At 39.4% G+C, this 6,000-nt stretch overlaps 1 long non-coding RNA gene across 1 annotated transcript in view; it reads right to left on the bottom strand.

Annotated features, from left to right (window-relative positions):
- Positions 1–487: 487 nt before the first annotated feature.
- Positions 488–6,000, bottom strand: part of LOC133641923 (uncharacterized) — a 37,259-nt gene continuing 31,746 nt past the window's right edge. Inside the window, exon 4 of the long non-coding RNA XR_009824353.1 lies at positions 488–1,069. This is a non-coding gene — a long non-coding RNA (uncharacterized LOC133641923). The remainder of the gene's footprint in view (positions 1,070–6,000) is intronic.

The following is a 6,000-nucleotide window of genomic DNA, read 5'->3' as shown; positions in this document are numbered from 1 at the left end:
CCAGCAGTCGGCATCCCAGCGAGAGCAGACATTGTACAGTAAGTGATTGTTTTATTATGCGTGTTGTCTCTCATGAAGTCTGCAGTGAGTAGTAATCAGTGATGTTGAAGAAAAAAGCAAACATCGGGATGCGTTTTTGAAACTAATGTGCCGTCGTATGCGTAAAATGATCAGAATACGTAAATATTACACGTTATTATGAATGTGCCTGTTACTACATTACATATATACTTACAGTGTGTCTATAAATCCTTGGAGGGATTTGGATGTTTTTAAGCGCTTTATGGGCAGAATAGAGCAACTCCACAAAATGTTGATCACATTTATTTATAAGTTGGAATGCATAAAAAAAACATGTGTGCTTGTCTTACATAATGAATGTGAATGATAGGCAAAATTCACAAAAAAGTGCAGTTGCCCTTTATATATGACATTTTAGAGCATTTTTCTGTGGTGTTTCAGTAGATTTTTGGATACATGACCATCAGCATTTTGAAAAGCTATCTGTGACATGCTGATGACAATGTACAGTATGCACCCCATGCCAACCTGGGAACTTGGAGCTCATTCCAAAAGGGTGCAGACAGCGGGATGCAGTCTGGGCTTTTGTACTGCTCAGCAAGATAGGAGATGAAGAGAAGCAACCGGAAGAGACGGTAGATGAGAAAGCGGTAAAAGATTTTCCTTGTCGACAGCGACTAAGTTTGAAAAATCTGCGTGCTACGTGCGAAAGAAGACGCCGCTGCATCCACGTGTGCGATATCTGTAAAGATGCATTGAGCTGCCTTGACTTTTTCCCGTTGTGGAAATACAAATAATCTGTTCTCGATCATCCGAGAAAAAAACCCTGCATTGACGTTACACTCTGATAAGGAAAGTAAGAAGAGTCCATGTGATGGATTGTAGAGTTCAAACGACGTACCTTTTTATTTGATGTGACTTGAGTTTGCTGTACCTTCAAAGTGATCGATTGGTTGCTTTGTTCCAAGAGACAACCGCACACAAAAAGTCGAATTGTCTTTCTTTTTTTTCCCCTCACATCCGTTCTTTTGACTTCTTCCATCTGGGCCTATTGATTTCTGACAGGAGGAAGAGGAGACACTGTGCACATCATTGACCTAGACTTTTTTTTTTTTTAATAATGTTATTGTATTTTTCATCTCCCGTTAACACTGTTTAGATGCTTTCCGGCCTACTTTCGGAAAATGAAATATTTAGGCCTCATTCCCGATCGCTGAAGCCAGTCCGGATGCAATTTGTTTTTTTCTGAATGCACACGGCCTCTCTTTTTCTGTCGCTTTGTGTGTTTGTCACAGGCCTGCTCCACAAACATATGCTGTTTGTCTGCGTGCGCTATGTACGGCAGCTAATCTTTGGTAGGCAGACACCCTGCAGACAGTATTTATATCCTAATCAGATGACTATTCAGCTGGTTCCTCCTTCTGCCCTTGCTTCCATGGAAGCGCCGCATGACACGTGTGCATTATAGTGCATGCAAGCAGGTGGTAAATCTCCTCATAAGTGTTTCACCTAAAAAGTCACAACTGGCTTTACAGGAAATGGCTCGATGCAGGGACATTATATCTCTGCCATGGCGCTTTTAGTACTTAGTAGAATTGTCTTGGTACCAATTTTTGTTTGCACTTAGTACTATATTGCCTGGTGCTAGCATTCTAATAATTAACATGTTAGCATTTTAGCTGTTTTCACAATTGTAAAACTGCAAATATGTGAATGATATGTAGAGACTAGGGTTGTACGGTATACCGGTATTAGTATAGTACCGCGATACTAATTAATCATATTCGGTACTATAAAGCCTCTGGAAACGAGCAGAGGAGCATGTTCGGCAGCGCACAATCACAGAGTACTTACAAACAGACACAGTGTGTGGACAGAAAAGGGAGAACTGAAGCATTTTGGCTTAAAAACTAAAGAACTAAAGATAAAGGTGAAGTTATAACACTGAAACGCCCTCAGGAAGAGGTGTTTTAAGACATGGCTAGCTAGCTAGCGGCTAAAGTCCAGCCCCAGTCGGCAGTGTTTTAGCTACTTCTAAAACACTAATCCTCGCCTCCATGGCAACAAATAAAGTAAGTTTCTTACAAGTATCATCCCTGCAGGACGAGGAATAGCTAAACATGCTTCACTACACACCGTAGCTCACTGGCGTCAAAATGTAAACAAACGCCATTGGTGGATCTACACCTAACATCCACTGTAATGATACCAAGTACAGGAGCGTATCTAGTCAATACTACTATGATTACGTCGATATTTTTTGGCATCACAACATCTTTCGTTTTTTTAAAACGTATATTATGTTTAAAAACTCAGGAAATATGTCCCTGGACACATGAGGACTTTGAATATGACCAATGTATGATTCTGTAACGACTTAGTATCAGATTGATACCCAAATTTGTGGTATCATTCAAAACTAATGTAAAGCATCCAAACTACAGAAGCATAAATTATTATATTTTAACATAAGTGTAGATAGAACATGTTAAAAGAGAAAGTAAGCAGATATTAACAGTAAATGAACAAGTAGATTAATAATTCATTTCCTACTACTTGTCCTTAATAATTTTGACAAAATAATAGAATGATAAATGGCACAATATGTTACTGCATATGTCAGCAGCTAAATTTGGAGCCTTTGTTTGCTTACCCACTACTAAAATACAAGTTGTCTTGTATGTTCACTATTTTATTTAAGGACAAACTTGCAATGAGAAACGTATGTTTAATGTACCCTAAGATTTTTTGTTAAAATAAAGCCAAAAATGCAATTTTTTTGTGGTCCCCTTTAATTAGAAAAGTATCGAAATAATTTTGGTACCAGTACCAAAATATTGGTATTGGGACAACATTAGTAGAGACACTATAGATCTGGCTTTGCACTTTTGGTACTTGCTTAGGTGCTTTTGGTTAGCATGCTAGCTGGTATCAGGCTAGCTGATTAGCATAATTCCCAAAAGACAAAAGGAAAAACAAAAAACCCAAGACATGGCTCACGTTGCTGGCAATCGGCAGACATTGTTCACGTTGGATGTCAAGTCCAGTTAATTGTATTTATGTTCAGGTTATCTTAAAGCACTTTACACATTGAGCAGATCCAGAACTAATGTTGCTTGATGTATACGATAAACAAAATAAATCAATAAATATGTCCAAAGATAGAACTGTTAATACTGTCACCATATCGTGGTAATTCATCTGACCGCAACGAGCAAACAGAGGCTTTCTTCAATGCATTGTAGCGTCTGTGCTAACGAGCTAACAGCTAAAAATCCCTTCAGTGCAGTTTCTAAATCACTAATCTGCGGCACATAACTGCGTTTCTTAAAAGTATCAGTAGTATCACTGGAGGACTCGAGGAAAAGGAATGGCTAAACATGCTACACATTCCTCCCACAATTCTTTAAAAGTGTTGAAAAGGTTTTAACAACATATTAAACAAATGTACAATATGGATACAGAGAAAATATCTCAACATTGATGGCACTAATTAAAACGACTTGAGAAATTACTAACCAATCACAATATCCTGATCGCCAAATTAGAACAGTACAGCATTAGAGGGATGGTTCTAAACTGGGTGAGAAGATATACCTAACCAATAGGAAGCAATACGTGAGGCTCCAAGATCACACAATAAAGTGCTTGAATATATCAGGGACCCAGGTAGGTTAAAAAAAATACAGCAATTGAAAAATATCAGCCGGGGGTAAAAGGGGCCCTCTTGGGGGTTCAAGGGAAGAAGTTGAAGAGATTTTACCATTTTCATGAAGCTTTGGAAGGCATTTCCTACATCCAAATTCTGTAATGCCAGAAAACATACCAATGGTTTCAAACTATTAAATGCTATAAACTGAAAGCCACACCTGCTTTTCATGACTGTACCACAGCATCAATAGTCCATTGTGTTCACTGTTTTAGCCGTTTTATACGGAAATCCCCCCAAAAATACCACTTTGGCGAGAAGAATAGTGGAGGTCTGGGATCCCTGATATATTTTGTGGTGTACCCCAAGGGTCAGATCTGGGACAAAAACTATTCAAGTTGTCATTCAATTTTTGTCTCGTTTGTTATTGTTTACAAATTCAACAAATGAGAGCCAATAGTATTTTTTGCTTTTACTTAGTTATTTTGCACTATTGACTTTATTATTCGGGCAGCACGGTGGTACAGGGGTTAGTGCATGTACCTCACAATAAGAACGGTCCTGAGTTCAATCCTGGGCTCTGGATCTTTCTGTGTGGAGTTTGCATGTTCTCCCCGTGACTGCGTGGGTTCCCTCTGGGTATTTCGGCTTCCTCCCACCTCCAAAGACATGCACCTGGGGATAGGTTGGCCCTAGTGTGTGAATGTGAGTGTGAATGTTGTCCGTCTATCTGTGTTGGCCCTGTGATGACTTGTGCAGGGTGTACCCCGCCTTCTGCCCGAATGCAGCTGAGATAGGCTCCAGCACCCCCCGCAACGCCAAGAGGGACAAGCGGTAGAAAATGGATGGATGAATTGACTTTATTATTCATTCTGTATGTAAAAAAAAAAAAATAGGAATAAGGACATATTTTCAATATTAATTGACATTGTCACACCGCATTTCTGTGTTTGTGTCAGATTACAGTTGTAATCAAAAATGTATTCTTTTATTGAACCTAAAAGTTTTAGGTATGAACATTGGATACTGCCCCTGTTAGCCTGCTAGCATAAAACAAAATGTAAATACATGCATGTGCCCAATAGATACACTATAACTAGATATAACTTGGGATGGGTACTTTTTTGGCAACAACCAAATCTCACCAGTCCTACCAGGCATTGATTCACGTAAAATCCAATGGTGCTATGTTACCGTACCTGAGTGGCTCAGTTATTGTTTACAAATTATTGTTTACAAATTCAACAACATTTTTGTTTACAAATTCAACAAATGAGAGCCAATAGTATTTTTTGCTTTTACTTAGTTATTTTGCACTATTGACATTGTCAGACCGCATTTCTGTGTTTGTGTCAGATTACAGTTGTGATCAAAAATGCATTCTTTTATTGATGCTAAAAGTATTAGGTCTGAACATTGGATACTGCCCCTGTAACTACTTGTTATTGCTGGGTTGCATATGACGTCACGTCCCCTTTGCTTCATCACGGCGTAATGCACATGGAGGGCCAACAAGCTTGAGGCTCGCGATAAATAAAGAGAAAGACGCGTTAGGAAGTGAAGAGTTTGTGCTGAAAATGACGCTTTCTTTGCTGTTCCATGCATTCAAATCGAGAGATAGGAAATAGTTTTTATGGAAACCTGAAAGAAGAGGAGCAGAAAAGAGAATAAAGTCCGGGAAATTACAAAAGCGTGTAGAGGGAAATGGCTCTTAAACATGTCGCTTTCATTTTGTGGAGTAAATGGTAAATGGGTTATACTTGTATAGCGCTTTTCCACCTTCAAGGTACTCAAAGCACTTTGGCACTATTTCCACATTCACCCAATCACACACACATTCACACACTGATGGCGGGAGCTGCCATGCAAGGCCCTAACCACGACCCATCAGGAGCAAAGGTGAAGTGTCTTGCTCAAGGACACAATGGACGTGACTAAGTTGATAGAAGCTGGAGATCGAACCAGGTACCCTCAGGTTGCTGGCACGGCCACTCTCCCAACCGCACCACGCCGTCCCCATGCTGTCAGACCATGCTCGTGTCTGCAGCGATCACTTTGTAAAAGGTGTGTTTGAACATTTAATGCTTGAGAAGCTTTCTGTGATGCACTCCAGTTTATTCTTTACCATTTAAGCAGTGTTTGAGAGCAGAACTAAGCATCAACTAATGACAAGAGATCGCATTAGTTTGTGTTCTTTTAGGTTTTGTTACTGTATGGTTGCTGTGCCTAAATATAACTACGAAAACATCTGAAATGTTAAGTCCTGGTAATAAATACCATACCATACAAATTTATTTAGTGATGGTTGGTCCAATCTAGCGTATTATTGA

The sequence above is a fragment of the Entelurus aequoreus genome, linkage group LG01 (genome assembly GCF_033978785.1).
Source record: "Entelurus aequoreus isolate RoL-2023_Sb linkage group LG01, RoL_Eaeq_v1.1, whole genome shotgun sequence".
NCBI classification, from domain to species: Eukaryota; Metazoa; Chordata; class Actinopteri; order Syngnathiformes; family Syngnathidae; genus Entelurus; species Entelurus aequoreus.
The sequence above is the reverse complement of the archived record's forward strand: the minus strand, read 5'-3'. Positions and strand labels throughout refer to the sequence as shown.